At 38.2% G+C, this 18,916-nt stretch overlaps 1 protein-coding gene across 1 annotated transcript in view; it reads right to left on the reverse strand.

Annotated features, from left to right (window-relative positions):
* COMMD10 (COMM domain containing 10) overlaps positions 1-18,916 on the reverse strand; it is a 114,464-nt gene that overhangs the window by 49,572 nt on the left and 45,976 nt on the right. The window lies entirely within an intron of this gene.

Here is an 18,916-nt window from a genome sequence, read left to right on the forward strand (position 1 = left end):
GACAGAAACAGAGATAGACATCAGGTTTCACACCTTAAAAAAAAATCCCAAACCCAAAATAAAATTAAAAAAACTAAGAAACCCAAAAAAGAGCCTCATATTTACACCTTTGTGCATAAACTTCCCATGCTTCTGAAATACTAAAAATAAAGGCTCTCTATGCCTATAAAAGACAGAGACAACTCACTGATAACATGGCTTCATGAAACTCCCTTTTTCATCTCATGTTTCTGACAACACAAGGGCATTTCTGTAGGGCAGGACCACCCAATTACTTAAATGCCCATGACAGTCTGCAACCTAGATATACAAGGCTTAGATACACCACTTCGAGAGGGTTATTAATGTGCAGCATCTGCAAAAGTTTATCAAAATAAATATTTTCAACCTAAGTTATATTATAGTTCTACATTTTTTCTATTAAATGAAATTTCAGGTTGAGTAGATTTCCAAATTAATCTATTAACATTCAATTCCAGTGGCTAAAACAAACTTGTCTGAAGATACGGTTGGCCAGGCTCACTCCCTGCTACACTTGGGAGTATTTTCACAAAAGCAGGGTTACTGTTGGAGGTTAAATTGAGCTTGAATGCCCCAGAAGTTTGTTTGGCATCACTGTAATGACTTCCCCATTGTGCTTTGGGTCCTATCTCCCATGAGAAAATGTACAAGTTTTCTTCTTTTATCTTCTCCCTCTTCGGTCTGCATTTCATAATTGCTAACACAGCACTGAAGCATCACAACTTGCCCTGCCTGAGTAGAAGAATTCTCAATACAGCGGTGCAGGGATACACAGCTACTTAAAGACCCTCTGATGCCACAAGAAAACAGCATATTTGCTTGAGGGAGAGGAGGAACATACATAGATTGTATTTATATACATAGCTTGGAGTGATACATATGCATTTTTTTAGTGTTTTTCTCAGAACTGTCTTGTTTTTAAACACTCCCGTCCATGCCCGCCCAAGCTCCACAAAGACCTTAGACTTAACCATATTGCACTTGCACCCCTCTGATGGTATCAAGCTGAAAATACATCTTTTAAAATAGCTTTAGTTACTAAAAAATACAAACCCCTTGTCATTGTTTAACCCCAGCCAGCAACTAAGCACCACGCAGCCGCTCGCTCACTTTTCCCCCACCCAGTAGGATGGGGGAGAGAATTGGAAAAAAAAGTAAAACTGGTGAGCTGACATAAGAACAGTTTAATAGGACAGAAAGGAAGAAAATAATAATGATAATAATCACAATAATAAAATGACAATAATCATAATTATAAAAGAATTGGAATATACAAACCAAGTGATGCACAATGCAGTTGCTCACCACTTGTGGACTGATGCCCAGTTAGTTCCCAGCAGCGATCTGCCTTCCCACCCCCACTCCCCCCAGTTATATACTAGACATGACATCACACGGTATGGAATACCCCTTTGGCCAGTTTGGGTCAGGTGTCCTGGCTGTGTCCCCTCCCAACTTCTTGTGCCCCTCCAGCCTTCTCACTGACTGGGCATCAGAAGCTGAAAAATCCTTGACTTAATCTAAACGCTACTTAGCAACAACTGAAAACATCTGTGTATTATCAACATTATTCTCATACTAAATCCAAAACATGGCACTATACCAGCTACTAGAAAGAAAATTAACTCTATCCCAGCCGAAACCAGGACAACCCTGCATTACCTTTTTGCAATATAGAGAATTCAAAATATTAATGTGGTTTATGTGTAAGTTTATCAACAGTTTATCTGTTTCTTCTCTTTGATCATAAGCTGCTACTAATATGTTAAATCACAGCATTCTTCCCCCACAAAAAAACTATGGAATCATAAAAAACATTAATTACATTAAGTGAAGAAATTACAGTAAGGTTGACTAGAGACAGAGAGTAATTAGAAGTGTTATTTCCAGTGTTAAAAAATAAGAGTGAGGAATCATGAGAGAGGACAAAACATGCACTTTGTTTTCTTTGGATAGGATCAATACAGTATATGGAAGGAAGAGGTATTTTCATGCCCCTAAGAAGTCCTACTCCTTTTCCCCTTAAATAATACTCAATCCTAACAAAATCTGAGTCTTACTTTGCACAACTCCTATCCCACCGATTTCTGTTGAATAATCACTGAAATGGCTGTTTCATAGATGCATCTACGTTCTCCAAAGCAAAGAAAGTGTTCTTCACTGCTGCTTAGCATCACACGTTGTCAGTGCTGTCAGTGCCACTAAACACTAAGATAGAAACAAGAGAAAAACACTCTCAGCCATCTATAACCAGCAACCTTTCACTCCATCCTTACGTGTGATAGAGCAAAAACATACTCTATCACATATGCCTGACCTCCACCTTGAATTATTTAAATCATTGTGGTGAAAAACAAGTGTGAGCACATTAACAAAAATCCAGTTCATGTATACTTGAGCCTAGAAAGCCTAAATGACGGGATGGTCACCACCCATTGCTCTGGCGTAGGTTTTTCTGTGTTTTGAGCACAACTCTAAGCATCTTCCAGTACCCAGTGTTTCCTACAGCACCAAAGGAGTCATCTCCCTACCCACTGCTCACTGCTCTGTCACCACAACAGCTACGCTCCTCTGCACCAGCAAAACTGCCAAACAATAAAAAGCACTGAAACGAAGACTTTCATGTGACTTTGACAAAAGATGGCAGCAAGCACTCCTGCAAGAAGAACAATGGATCTTAACCACATTCAGAATGGGAGCCTCAACCCTTCAATTTAGCTTTTCCCCTAAATGTCTCACACTTTCAACTATGAACTAATCCAGCTAAAAAGGCAGAGGGAGAAAGATTGTCATTTCTGGTTTTAAATACAAAGGAGACAGTCAGGTACTATCAAGATGAAGGCTAGCAAGATTGACACAGGTAGGATTTATGTCTAACCATCATGTTGGTTAAGGAAGGCACACACCACTACAGACCTTTTCCAGCAGATTTGCAGAGTATGTCTCTGTGCAAGAAAAACAGGCTTGAATACTGTATTTCGTTCAGATGTTCTGTAATCCTTTGGCTGGCCTGTTAGAGGAATATTACTGGATTTTTTTGTAATATTTGAAATTCTTTTTCATCATAAAGAGGAAAACAGCATCTCACAAAAACTTTTATAAAATCCTCTCTCTGCCTCTTCCTCACAGCATACAGCAAGCATCAAGCAGAACTCAATGTAGTCCTGAGTCTATCTATACATTAATTTTTAGAACCCAAAGATGAAGTATCACCAATTACTTGCCTAATACGTTTTTGAAAGGTAGGCCTAGACAGTTTTATACATAAAGGCCTTATAAAAAGGCCTAGACAAGCTTATAAACAAACATATTTTACATTCAGAAAAGTTCATAAGCTATTCAGAGAGACTGCTAAGAGTCACTTGTGGTTCTTTTGACACTGAAGAACCTAATTTTCTTCATTTGGCATTTTCATCAAGTCATGTTGTGTTTTAGTGGACAGATTCTCACCCAAACAAAAAATTCAGACATGGTCACACTCAGAAGCAGATAGTCCAGGCTAACCTCCTATATTGTGGAGGTAACTAAAATTCTAGATCACTGAAATGAATGTCTTAAAAATAGGTACTTCAGTAAGTTCTACAATACCAAACTGTACAGACACCAGTGAATACAACAGAAAAAGACAAATTGAATGCACAACTGCAAGGGCTTTACGAAGAAAAAGTAAGGCTACAATGTGGAAGGAAGATATTGGACTAGAATGAGATTAAGAGTGATGTTCCTTACAAACCATTCTGAGAACTGATCTTAGAGCAAAAAAAAGGAATAAAAAAATTGGATCACAATAATGACACTTGATGATGGTTAAAAAAAAAATATTTAAAAGTAGAACTACTATTTCTACAGAGGAAGACCATCATATTGACAGAACTGAATAGCCTTCAAGGACCTAGTGATAGTAATGACACAATGCAATAGCACAAAGTCAAGGTTAAGCACTCTGGGAACAGGGATAACTTCTACTGTAAGCTAGAGGATCATCGGCTGGAATAACAGAGGAGGAGAATGACTTGGATGCATTAATCAGTCGGGATGAATACAAACTGTCAGAGATTAATACAAACTGTCAGAGAGATACAGTTGCAAAAAAGGCAACTGCAGTCTGACTCTATCAAGGGAGAAATTTTCAGCGACATGGGGACATATTAAAGCCATTTTACAAGAAACTGGTAAGATCTCAGCTGGAACTCTGTGAAAATTTCTGGTCACCTGTCTTAAAAAAAACATGATTTAAGCTGAAGCATGTGCAGAGAAAAGCTATGAGAATAACCAGGGAAGCAAGGAGAGGATAGTACAAAGACCATACTAACAGACCCTGGTTTAATTAGACTAGTAAAATGAAGGCTGAGAGGCAATGAGAGTGCTGTCTATAAACAAATCAGAGATGTAAGAAAAGGGAAGGAGAAAAACTCTAAATCTATAGACAACACTGGCACATAAGAAGTGGATATTAACAAGCAAAGCTGGGAACTGGAAGCCTTTGTCATTAGGTGAACAACATTCTGAACAGTTTTTACTAGTAGTTAATAGGGGCAGGAAACATCACAGGAGTGAAAGGCATTTTTGTATGGTTATACACAACACTACTGTTGTTGAGGGCCAGAAGATCACGGCAGTCCTCTTTTCTACAGACCTGTGCATTACCCATACTCCAAGCTCGGACGTCACTTTTTTGACTGTCATTCCTTCCACATTTTCTCTTTTCCTACGTATAGCGCAGAAGCACAAGACTATTTGCATGCACTTCCCTATAAAACCTCCTCACTCTGAGGTATTCCTAAGCTCAAGGACTCTAGCCCACAGACTAAAACACTAGCATTTTCTGACTTAACCACTAGTGTACCTAAAGGTGTAGAAGAAATTTTGACAGGCTCTCCCTTAAACAAAAACCCAGCATATTTTTAATGTCTGCAATACATCCCAAATACAGCAGCACCAGACAGTAACTTTATAGATCGTGCTGTTCTGCATAATTAACCAGTCTGCCAGTTCTAGCCTTTTCTCCCCATCCTTATATTGTAATTCCACAGAAAGCTGGTAATAAACTAACATCTGTTCCATGCTGCATTGTAGAACAAACTAAATCAACTAGTCAACCACTCTAACCACACTATTTAATGTAAGCAAGCTGCTGGCATCCTGGGCAACTTACGTAAAGATTTCAATCTTTAAAGAAACACATAACTTTGTCATGTGACATGGCACTAAACAGAAACACAAAAACCATATCATACCAATAATAAATTTTAGTATTAAAATGCTAAAAAGCTAATGCATTTTAAAAATAAGGTTCCAATTCGAAGGTAAATAAATAAATAAGGGTGCTTAAAAGTAGTAACACTGGAAAAGAGTGAGTTCTCTTCAATTTGCTTAGTAAATTTTCACCACTAATTAGAGCCAGCTAACACTGTGTACCTGAACAGAGACCAGACAATAGCTTGATATGAGCTGTTGCAATCTATCTCATACCTAAATCTTTCCAAACTACTCTATATACTACACCTGTAATACTTAAGTGAACCTACAGTTAGCAGCCTCTCAGGGAAGCTATTATTTTCAAACATGGGGGCAGTGGACTCTCAAAACACTGCTTGTCCTACCCAGAAGTTGGACATTATCCTAAGGAAGAGCATTATGCTATGAAAAGCCATTTTATGAAAGATCCACAGCCAGAAATCCAGAGCAGGCTAGCAATAGCCTTCCTCAGCAATGACCCCAAGTATCTAGCACACTAGTTATTTACATTAGTCTGGCTAGATTATGAATGTGCATCCAGCAAAGCAGACATGTAGGCACATCCCAAATCCCTTGTGTCCAGACCCTTCATGATTCTCACCCAGTCAGCTGTAGGAAAACACATACATATCCTAAAACTGTGGAGATGCTGGTGGAAGACTACACTACTTAAACCTGGCAGCAGATTCAGAGGGCAAGCTAGCATGCATTTTGTATTTTAAAAGTGGATGGTACTAGAATTCGGACATATCTAAACACAAAAATGCATGCTTAGTTAAAAATGTGAACTATATGAACCACTGATACAATCACAAGCCTCTTCTTTAGGTACTGTCCATGCAGACAGGAAAGGCAATGAGCTCTTCATCTAGGAATGGGGAGGCATCTTCATTCAGTATGAAAATAGGACAGATATATTTAACGTCTAATCTTTTATTACTCCTAAATGTCATTTAAACTGCTAATTTTTTTCCCCAATTTCAACCACTGTTGTATTGACCATACAACAGTTAGGAAGTATTTTTCCCTGCAGCTTGCTAGAGCTTGCACTTCCAAATACTGTGCTAACACACTGATCCTAAGTACTGCTGTTATTGAAAACTCAGTGCCAGTTTTCGTAGGCACTTGAAGCCACATTTGGCTTGGGCAATTATGGCTTCTGTATGCTATTCCCTTGCTAGCTAGGGTTATTCCCTTTCAGTTAAATTCAGTCTCTGCATCACCATACTCTTACCTCTAATGAAAAGATCCTAAGCGGGGCATATGTCATTCATTTTTAATAAAATGTAACTGTCTCCATCTAATATGCAGTCGAGCCTGATGCATGCATACAGTAAAGAGAAAAAAACATTAAGGAGGGTAGTATGGTGATCAGGGAGAGAAAAATCAACTGTAAATACTGAGTTGGTATGAGAGAGAAGGTAACTTGGAAGGGAAGGTGCACCTTGCTGCTTCAAGAGCTATATTCCTGGAGAGAAATAGTGAGCTGCTGCTCATTCAGGATGAGGTATACTTAGAAGTCTCTCTGCATGGACAATATTGATTTGGAGGCATTCCTTATGTAATGACCATCTGTAACTTTATAATTAGACTGAGCAGCATACGTGCTGGATTCCTTTTCAACTCTGTGGGCACACAGCCCTTCACCTGTAACCGGCACATTAAGTGTCTTTGGCAATGACCTTTCACTGTGTGATTTGTCCTTGCAGGCTAAATAGCATTCTCTACTTAAATTTATTTAGTCTTCTTTGGAAGTATACAATAATCTCAGTAGGCACCAGTATTTTCACTGGTTCTCTAAAAATCACTCATTTAACAAGAATTCTATGATTATTGAATTTACTTGATTTACTAATTAACATTACAAAGGATTCCATGACAAGAAATGAAGAAGGTATAATGCTAATATAAATGAACATATTTTTTTCTAAAATTTGCCACTTTAAAAAACAGTACACCACTGATTTTCTGTTTCGCTGTAATCTTTCCTCCTGCTGCTGACCTCAAGAAGACGTTCTTATTGGTGTGAGAGCTACAAAAAGACAGTATGTTATTTTCCTAATGTAGGGTTTGCTCATTAGTTTGAAACAGATCAAAAAAAGAGTTTTTATTTTAATGGCAGTCTTTGAAAAAAGAAGAAAGATTGAGGAAAATAGCTAAAATAATATAGCTAAATCAAATGTGACATTGAAAAACTAATAATTCTTTGTGTAGCTCTTTCTTTAAATTCCAAGAGAATAGCAGGCATTTCTGGAGAGAAAACAAAAAGTCACTAATACAAGTGAATACATTTTTTAAAATTAGTATTTACACAAGAAGAAGAACCACAAGGTTAAAAACACAGGCTATCTCGGTGCTCTGCCCCATGGAAATCCAATTAGGCATTTACGATGATTTAAATGACAGTATGGATCTGCAGAGGATCAGGAGTGAGCTCCACCCTCTGGTGGTTTCTTCCATTTGCCTCAATTTCTCACTGACGTGAGAACTTGCGGGTGTTGGTTGACGAGAAGCTCAACATGACCTGGCAATGTGTGCTTGCAGCCCAGAAAGCCAACCATATCGGGGCTGCATCAAAAGAAGTGTGGCCAGCAGGTTGAGGGAGGTGGCTCTGCCCCTCTGCTCCACTCTGGTGAGACTCCACCTGGAGTACTGCGTCCAGCTCTGGGGTCTTCAGCACAGGAAAGCCACGGACCTGTTGGATCAGGTCCAGAGGAGGGCCATGAAAATGATCAGAAGGCTGGAACACGTCTCCTATGAAGAAAGGCTGAGAGTTGGGGTTGTTTAACCTGTAGAAGAGAAGGCTCTGGGGAGACTTCATAGCAGCCTTCCAGTATTTAAAGGCGGCCTACAGGAAAGCCCAAGAGGGACTTTTTACAAGGGTATGCAGTGATAGGACAAGGGGTAAGGGCTTTAAACTGAAAGAGGGTAGATTTAGATTGGATGTAAGGAGGAAGTTCTTGACTGTGAGGGTGGAGAGGCACTGGAACAGGTTGCCCAGAGAGGTTGTGGATGCCCCATCCCTGGAAGTCTTCAAGTTGGCTGGATGGGGCTTTGAGCAACCTGGTCTACCAGAAGGTGTCCCTGCCCATGGCAGAGGGGTTGGAACCAGATGGTCTTTAAGGTCCCTTCCAACCCAAACCATTCTATGATTTTATGATTCTCTAACCATGCAACACAACCACAGGACAGCTTTACCTCATCGCAGTATATGTTAATGTCTGAGTTGATAATATCCACCAACTACTGGTGGCGATGTAAAGCACAATCTCAGACTAGTTCCCTAAAAATGTGTATCTGCATCCCAAGATGACAGCCTTCCAAAGATTGCCTTTTTTGTTCTCTTTTCTAAATGTAATTTATTCTGTCCAAAACACAGGTTTGAAGCATGCCAGCAAGAAGTTGTGAGAAACTGCCCATTGCATACATCTCCACTGTAATTTTCAAGTTTCAATGCCTTCCTCTAGGTCCCTGATCACGTACCACCTTATGTATACTACTTCAATACTCAGCTTAAGTAAAATATATTACTTACTTTCAGATGAAGCTATGGCACACATAAAATGATAGTTTGTTACAAGCAGTAGAAATGCACAGCAAAGTGCCATGCTCTCCTGCTATTCTACCCAAAGGAATTTTTCAATAACTTCAGCACACCACATGACCAGAAAAAATTCATAATGTCCTTCTTCTGCAAGACCAACATGACTACCTGTGGTAAAGCTCAAGTCTCAATTACTCTGAAGATCATGGTTCAATATTTAGCCTGAAGTAAAACACACCTTAATGCTGTTCTTCCTTTGTAATACTCCTTCTTCTCAGGATGGAATATAAAAGGAATAAAACTCATCCAAGAAGGAGAAAAACTGCTGCAGATAGCACCAGCTCAAAGCACAGAAAACAACTAGCCAGAGGAAGCCTTGAAGGCATCGCCTGAACCACAGGAAGCACCAGCAAAGCAACCTCACTGGGATCAGGCAGTTGACTGGACAGCTTGATGCATCCTGCAATGTCCGACTAGGACTACCCCTCTGATATAAAGACTTGTGGGATGCTTTTGAGATAGCAGAGAATGGAGATCAACAGTATGTTGCGAACAGCACTCAGACCAGTAATCCTAAACCATAACCCTTGGTGAACATGACAGCTGTTTGATAATACCTTACCACAAAGCTGCATTGCACAATACAAACAACAATACAAAACAAATATATTCAATATTCTCCGATTTCTAGATGCCATTAAGAAAGGCTTCCCTCCTAGGATTCTTCCTTTTGAAAACATACAACACCATAATGATCTGTCCTCCCTACACTTAATATGAAATTTAACTTGGAAGCCATGAAATTTGACTAGGAGCACCAAGCTGCTCCTTAGATGGAAAAAAAAAACCCAAAACAACCCCCCAGAAAACCCTCCCCTAAAACCAAAAGTATGTTTAAGCTGCTGATATATTTCCTACAAAAAAATATGGTATGGAATTAAATTCCAACAAATACACCATTAATAGGAAGCTGAGCTGGAATAAGATACACAGTAAGAACACTATAAAACTAAAATTAAAATCAGTGTTGTATTAAACACTGGATGTTATTGCTGTTTTTCAGAAAAATATTTTATTATTCAATGTTAATAAGAGTACTGTGGCAGTCAAAAAAAATATAATCCTAAAAAGCACACACGAAACAAAACCAGCCAAAACACCCTTTCTCCTATCATTATTCAGCCTATCAAATATTCTTAATACTTTTTGTTGCAAAATTTCATGAAGCGCTTCCTTTTCTACTCTTTAGATACTGTGAAAACTGCAAAGCAATGTGAAAGCTTCAATGGACATGAAATATAGTTGTGTTCTTTTAAACAGAGTTCTGAAACTAATTAAGCTGAAATACTGCAGAAGATGCTATAATAGGAAAAAGCTGATGAACCCATAACTGCATTTCAACTGGGCACACTGTGGGAGAATATTTTTTTTCATATAGCAGCCAATGCTTATGGGCATTTAGAAAATTGTTAAAGTAATTGGAAGAAGTAAGTAGGCCACAACTGTATGCATTTGTGAAAGGTGGACACCCAGATAAGAAGCTTAGGTGTGTTGATAAACCTGCCTGAAAGTGGCTTTGCTTCCTATATTGCTTTTTTTCTGGAGTCGGTTTTATCTTCTGTGCACTGAAGCCTTACACTTTGATCAGAAACCAACTTTTAATTGTGCTGAACTTATTTTAAACAGGAGCATTTTAAATGCACCATTCTCTCCTTCCTATATTTAGTGGCTTTAGATGATAAAGTTCATTTTCTACCACTCCACCACCTGTAGGGTAGTGACAGTAATGGCTCAAACAAGGAGAACAAACGCCTGGCCGAAACAGGCATTAATGAAACAGCAGACAGTTCTCTGATGCACAAAGGTGCAGGTGTGAATACCAGTTCTCCACACTAAAACTGCCCCCTGTATCTGCAAGTAATTAGCTGCACTGAAGCAGCTGTACATGCAGTTTTCCTTATGTATTGTTCAGTATTTCCCACTGAAAATGCAGTTCATGCACTTTCATGCAGTTCAAACTTAGAGCACCTAAGAAGTCCCTTAGACCTAAACCATAGTTTTACCCCTCACAAGATTAAACCTAATTAAATGCAAAATACAAGAAAGTAGAAGAAACTCTAATATGTACAAAAAAACAGAGCACGGATACTTGTTCGATTATGAAAGCTACATGTGCCATGTATCCTTACTTTGATGCGAACATTGGCATTTTTTAAGCTTTTGTTTGTTTTCACTTTTTAAAAAATGCTACTACTCAGTGATTTATTATTTATTTTTCAGTTCAGGGGGTTGGAGGCTATTTTTTCAATACAATCTTGACAGATTACAATAAATGTATTTCTTTAAAAAAGACTACATTATCCAGGGGAACAGATTTTCATGTGTAGATTATTTGTATTTTAAAATACAATCACCTCAAATTGTAAATGAAAATAAAAGTTGTATCAACCCATGCTGGACCTGCACAAAAGAATGTTTGAATAGCTGTTCAGCTCTGTTTCAGTAAGTATTTTATCCAACTTCCAGACAACACAATGCTCAAATCATCAAAGAATTATTAACATACTTTATAAACACATTCTAATAACCTCTTTCTTTCTTTAAGCAAATCAGACATAACATGCAAACAGAATGTCTGACCTGAAAGCTTCAAATTTTTAAGAGCTGGAATAAATCCTGACCTAAATTTTACCTTTTTTTTACCCACCATTCTCTTCATACAGGAAAAGATTCACTATTTTCCAACAAAGAATTGGTCCTTATGAGGAATCCAGTAACAGCAACGTGGATGTCAGTTTTCAAAAGAAACAATAGAAACAAGTATGCAAGTTCTCATATTTCTATCTGGTAACCATGGTGAAGCCTGTCCTTTTGGACAACAAGGAGAGGCACTTGGGCCTCAGTTCAGAAAGAGCTCATTCCTCTTCAGAAGAAATGAAACCTAAGATTCTCACATGAAACCTGGGAGAAAAAGGCAAATTGAAAAATTCATGTTAAAAATACCGAAGCCTGCAGCACTGTAAGCACTTAATGCAAGTGTTGCATTGGTCTCCGAAAGCACGTCCGCTCACATTGAGTTGTACATGCAAGCACGGCAAGGTAAACTTGCTCAAAGCACAAATCTCAAATTAGGGGAAAACGTTCCAGGATTCTCTGATATGATGATGTTTTTCAGAAAAGTCTCCAAACCCAAATGGAAGTAAAAGGCCACAAATGCAAATGTTACCTTAGTCCTCAGTGTTCAACTATTCTTCAGGGGGTTGTTGTTGTTGTTTTTTTAAAAGTACTCCCATGCTCCAATATTCTAGCAAATTGTGAAAGAAATCTTATTTGTATCTTGTAAAAACATGAAGTACTTCGAGCTCAGCATAACAAATTCATAAGAGAGACTAAGTCAATCATAGCTGAACATGAAGACAAACTTTTTGCCTTCATTTTTAAGCTTTACTTCATGATTATTTTATTCTGTGAGTTTATATGAAAGCAAGTTTTAGTACTCACAGTAAAACTTGGCAACTGTGAGAAACCACTTGTATTCTTGTTCCTCTTACAATTCTTTCCTCCTATAGGCTGAGTTAATTAAAGCCAAAACACTTTTAAAACATGCACAATGGATACATTTGAGGTTTATGATGAAGGAAAATGGTAGAGTGTTTACATCTTATGACCTAAAAAGTTGGTGTTCAATAATGAATGGGGTTCTACAACTTGGCTTTGGTGCTACCAGATCTGCAGACTACCAGTGCAAAGTTAATAAGATATCAGCTTATACTTTTTTTTTTTTAAACCTCCAGTGGTAATTAAAACAACCCCTGATTTACAGTTTAATTAAGAAATAAGATAGTGGGATAATAATAAAAGTCCTATTTAAAAAGCTTAACTTTTTCAGCCTGATGTCTCAAGTCAATTAGCAGACTGTACTGTGTGTCTTTTAAAGTAGCACTGTCTTATTATTGGCTCCCCACATATTTGTTTAAATAGGTTCCTTTCCTGGTACAGAAGTGGGAGTACCAGATTGCGTCGGGTCTGGCTGAGAGGGAGTTAATTCTCCCCATAGCAGCCCTCCTAGTGCTGTGCTCTCCATCGGTAGCTAGAAAGGTGTCGATAACACACCAGTGTTTTGGCTACTGCTGAAGCAGTGCTGGCACAGCATCAAGGCTGTCTCTCCAACATTTCTCCCCCTCACTGGCAGGCTGGGGCAAGATCTTGGGAGGGGACACAGCCAGGACAACTGACCCAAACTGACCAAAGGGATATTCCATACCATATGACATCTGCTCAGCAATAAAAGCCAAGTAAGAGGAGAAGGAAGGGGGACCATTTGTTATTTACTTTCATCTTCTGGAGCAACTCCTATGTGTACTGAAGCCCTGCTTCCTGGGAAGTGGCCAGACATCGCCTGCTGATGGGAAGTAGAGAATAAAATCTTTTGTTTTCCTTTGCCTTCACGCAGGACCTTTGCTTTTGCTTTATTAAACTGTCCTTATCTCAACCCATGAGCCTTGTGTTCTATTTTCTCTCCCCTGTCCAGCTGAGGAGGGGGAGTGATAGAGCAGCTTTTGTGGGCACCTGGCATCCAGCCAGGGTCAACCCACCACACTGATTTATTTTTTTTTTAACCTCTTGAAGCAAGGAAATAAAAATAGTCCAGAAATTTGGTTGTGGGTTTGGTTCTAGTTTGTTGGGTTTTCTAAATTTTCTTAAGAAATATGGCTGAATATTTGCCAGCTCTAAAAAGGTAAGTTATGGGACTAAGTCACACATTATGCAAATGTCATCCAGTATTTTAACATGAGAACCTTTGTGGGTCATCTTCTATTCAAAAATCTTGCTCTCTTTTGCTCTGCATGGTCATTGTCCACTGCCACTGTAGCCACTGCAGCACTGGGGTGCTGCATGAGTACTCCAAGTTATTATTGCGTCGGTCAGCACATACGGTATAGACATACCAATACGCTTTATAGAATTTGCCCCAAACAAAGAGCCGGCATCAGTAATGCCTTTGTCATGGTAACAGTAACTATTTTCCGTACATACTCAACACTTTCTTCAAAATCACAACAAAAATTGTCCTGTTTTTTCTTGTTGCAGCATGAGAATACAATCAGCCTCTGCAGTTTCATTAGTGCTAATGCAGAAGCTGAATTTATGTCTACTTAACTAATTACATTAACCAATTGCTCACTAAAGTGAACTCTGTGCATCCTGACAGGAAATCATACAGGAAGAATCCCAAAGCACAGCAGAAGGGAATTCCCAGTGGTTTCCTCTTAGATTAATTCAATGTAGAACTGGGGAAAAGGATTACATATCGAATCATGGCTCAGCTTGGTACACAAAGACCAATTTCAGCATTTTCAATTGAAATATTTCAGTATTCTCAATTCAGTATTTTCAATATTTCAGATTTGTGTTGGAAAAAAAAAGTTGAAATGGCAAGAGATTCAGGGCAAGATTTATGAAGCCAGAACAAGGGAGGAAATCTCAGACAAGGAAATGTCAAATTTTCAAACATTATTTTATAAAAAGGCCATAACGGAACCTGACAACCTAGACACCACTTACGAAATCACAACCTAAATTTAAACTGATAAGTAGGTTAAAATAACAACAAAAAAAAAAGGAATAGTGAAAATCCGTAACAATAATTCATGATTACTTTCTGGAAAAGTCAGATCTTCTATGTTGTCTTTGTCCCACTTTGCCTGAAAGACAGAAACAATCAGAATTGTAGAGCTCCAATTTTCAAGTGCAAGATTATTTCAGTGTATTCTACAGCAGTGCATTCTGGAATACTTTCAGGCAATATTATAGCAGTAATCTGTATGCTCCCCATTCTACACTTCCAGCTGGCTGGAAGTTCCATCACTATGTAAATTAAGAAGTAATGCAGGTCTTCATTTGTTTGCAATGAGTGAAGGACCAAAGAAAGGCTCCAGAACTTACTCTCCTTATAGGACAAGAGAAAAAAAAAAAAAGTAATTACATATTTATCCTGTGCTTTACAAACTATCTATCCTCAATGCAATGTAAAAATAATATAAACAATAGCAGGTTATCTCCTCCCCCCCCAAGTGCAGTCCACAATCTGTGGGGTCACATTTTATGCCTATTGAAATGGCAAATTTTTTTGGCAAATTTTTTCTGCAAATGCATCACCTCAACAATTGCTGAATTTCCAGTGAAATCTGAACTCACAAGCAAAATAATAAGTTCTCAGTAAGACACAAGCTCAGTCAACATCACCAACCCCACAGCCTTTAGCCATAAACTAAAGGGTTTTCAGCCATAGACTAAAGGTCTAGACCCACCCACAATAGAGAAACCACACTTTTCAAATCCGTATACATACTAAAGATTCACAACCACTCACTGCAGAGATCAATTTTTGTTCTTACTGACTTGTAGGCTTCTTCCAAGGCCACAGAAGTGTTTTCCAGGGGTACAATGGTTTGCCCAGAGAGCACATTTTCTCTTTCCCTGTCCACCCTTCACCTCCTTTTCTTGAACTTTTTGTCTGGTCTGCTGCTTGCAGAAAGAAAACTGAAGCTAGGGTAATACAAACATTGATTCTATTTGCCTTTTAACTAATAAGATACCATGTGCCAAACCACTATTGTAGGTGAATGGTGTTTTTTTGTTGTTGTTGTTTGGTTTTTGGGTTTTTTTGGTTGGAGAGAAGGCAGGGAGAAAGGAGGAAATGTGTTTACTTTTTTGCATTTACAACTCTTGAAAACCAGAAAACACAGGGGAAATCACAAACTCCATAACCACAAGAAAACAATTTCTATTGCAAGTCATTTTTTTATGTGAGGAGGAGTATCAGACTACTGCTCCCTTACCCTTAAAGCACAAAGATGCAGGTTGGTCAGCCAGTTATTAAAGGACTTTTGAGACAGTAATGTTCTCTGCAAAATAGCACACAGGTTATTTTAAGTGTCACTACAGTTTAACTGTTGCCACTAGAGAAAGCAGAAACACTTTGTTCCAGTTTCTTCCTCTAGTGTGGTTTTGCTGAGAAAAAAAAACCCCTAAGTTTTATTTCTAGTTTAAACTTCTATGATAAGCATAGCTTAACCTTTTCTCCCCCGTCTCCAACTCATGCTTCACTCATCTGAAGAAGCTCCATTTTCTTGACTTAGGTCCTTCTGTGCTTTTTCCTCTGTTTAGACCCATTTGGAGCTGTGAAGATGTCCCTTCCCCCATTTAAGCCTTTTATTTTATGGCACTTATCTATTTTTAAGACTTAAATGTTTCAGTCAATATGAGGCATTAGGGTAGAAAATAATTGTTGTGATCTGTTCCTCTGTGTTGCTTAATGAAGTAAAAAGGAAAGTTGTATAGCCGTTTGGCAGTCTTACTGGCTGTGAACTGTCATTAAGTAAGAGATGGCAAGTTTTATCATGCACCTCTGACTACTAAATTCACAAAACAAACAGAAGGTTTACCATGGGAGGTAGAGAGAGATCAGGCAATATCCTCAAGTCGCTCTTCCAGTAAAACAGCGGGTGGTTACTGAAATTGCTATGGGAACGTGGGACTTTGTCAGAAACACACACTTCTAGGTGAAAATGTTCCTTAACCTTTTACATTACCACTGCTACAGAAAACCCAAGGTGTAGAAAGGCTGGTGCTCGTATACCAGGAAAAACGAAAACATTAAATTTGAAACAGTGTCACATTAAATTTTTTTATGCAGTCTTTGATGTTAAGCAGTAGTATTTGATTAAGGAAAGAAAGTCTCCACATGTGTCCTCCAGTAATGCACTTCACTTGATTTTAACACATTCTTTAACCGCAGCTGAAAAGAAGAGGCCACAGGGAAGGGGTAAAGAAGAGATAACCGTTCTTTTGAGCCAGTGCTGGATGCAATTCTGCTCAATGGATGACTCATATAATTTTGGAGAGAAGTAAAGTTATATTTGGGTATCTCCATTGTGCACACAAATTCTGCTCTGATTTCCCTCCATGTCTTATGGTTCCTTGATAATGAAAGTGTATTAAAAAAACCAACAGTCCTTCAGCCAAAAAACCTGCTAAATTCACCAGAATTTAAGCAACTGTCTGCCACATTATTCATAGTTCCTCTTAACCACATATCCTGTTTCCAAATATTCACAGTTTGTGAAACAAGAGCTTACTCCCTCTAAACACCAATTAAGAAGTATCTTTCAGGACAAAGTAAAACAGTATTCCTCAACAGATAGCTATCACACCACCTCCACAAATATATTCAGATTTTGTACCAGGCTCATAATAATTGTTGCACTGAGGAAACCTTAGTTCTCTGATTTCTGCAAAGGGGCCAAAATGTGGTCTGGAAATGAATATAAATGTCAATTATTAAAACAAATCTTCCAAACGCAGAATTCAGCTTACCCAGGTTATTTGAATTACAAAACCTGGCTTCTCAAAATACAAATGAAGTCTTCTAAACTAAATAGAACACCAAGAAGAAAAAAAAAAAACCACCAAACAATTTTAATTATCCATGTAGCACATTTCTTTCTGCTTCCTGTCTTTTACCCCATTAGGACAGTCCTTTAAAGTGACATGGAAGAACAGCAGAGGGCATTTGAAATTTTTATGACTTTTCCAAGGTCATGGGTATCATGGATGTGATTTAATAAACCAGTACAGTCGGGCTGATAGAGCACAAGGGATGAATTAGTCCCTTGCTCATTAAAAAAATTCATCAAGAAAAAAAAAAACAACATACACAAGCTTTTTGCTTTCAACAAGCAAGCTATCTATCAGATGATGAGGTTAAAAAAGTTACTAGCAGAAATACAGAAAACTGCTTACACTGGTAACTGAATGTATCTGGAATATGGTAAGTATTCAATCTGGCCACAGGGCCTTCGCAAATATGAAAATGACCAAACCAAGAATATAAGACTATTAATAATGCAAAAAGATTCCCATTACACAGGGAATCTTTCTCCATAAGACATATTTTCTATAGCCTTGATATCCTCATGAGGTTGTATATAATAAATTATTCAAATAATAATGAGTATGTTTGGGATCCAAAGACCTGAAAGACAGGTTTATGTATTTGGTTAAATCTACTTTAAAAATTATACCCAGTTGTTCATTTCTGTCAGAAGGCACAGAACTCCTACACCACAAGAAGCTCCAAAACATCTCCTGCATGTTTGCCACACTGATGGAGGAATAAATGTGAAAGCAGCTCTTAGAGAAAGCAAGGTGACACACTCCAGCAATTTTAGGACTAGCCCAGCTCCATCCTCTACCCACCTCTTCCCTCACTGCTCCTGATTCTCTACTTCTATAAAACCTCATTTTACAAAATATAGCCATACTGAGATGCAAATCTGAAGTTTCACTTACACTGTTTTTAACTAAGCCATAAACATCATAATTGACAACACCCACTCATCCACTCACCCACCAGTCTGCTGCGTATGCCATACTTGTATTGCCAAAAGTAAAACATAGAGGAGTAAACAATAATACAGTCCAGACTTGCAAATGGTTACAGCACAAAATTAAAGACAATAAAAGAACGTGTGGATTTCTCACTTGGAAGTATGGCCGTGTCTCAGACATACTTATTACTTCAGAGTATCTGACAGTGTAAGGATAGTTCAGATTGTGTCAACTGTTACAACACATATTATAAATATCCTTGTTCCCCTCTGTTCACAAGAGCCAGAATTAAGACATGCTGCTTCCCAGTAGACAGTGCTTGGGTTCTATTCCCAAACTTACCATCAATGTGTGGCGTAACCTTCTGCTAATATTTTACCTGCGTGTTCATTAGTCTGTTTCTGATTAAAGAATTTAAATACGTTTTTGTTGTAAAGTTTTTAACAATTTACAAACAGAAATCGTATTGAAAACAGTATGCCAGAATTCCAAGAGACTTTATTCAAAAATATATTCTTTTAAAAATGTAATTCCACTCCTAATTCACAATTGCCTGCTACTATTTAAGTTGTTACACCTAAAAGGTCCATCTTGTCTTTAAGAGCATTAACAGAGGGAAAAAAAAAATACCTAGATCCCTACTTTACTGCAAAGACTCTGTTTCATTATGATAAAGAAAGGGTTAATTTTGCATTTCCAAAACTTTTCGGAAGTCTAATT

Source organism: Haliaeetus leucocephalus, unplaced genomic scaffold, assembly GCF_000737465.1.
Source record: "Haliaeetus leucocephalus isolate CR32 unplaced genomic scaffold, Haliaeetus_leucocephalus-4.0 Scaffold158, whole genome shotgun sequence".
Lineage (NCBI taxonomy): Eukaryota > Metazoa > Chordata > Aves > Accipitriformes > Accipitridae > Haliaeetus > Haliaeetus leucocephalus.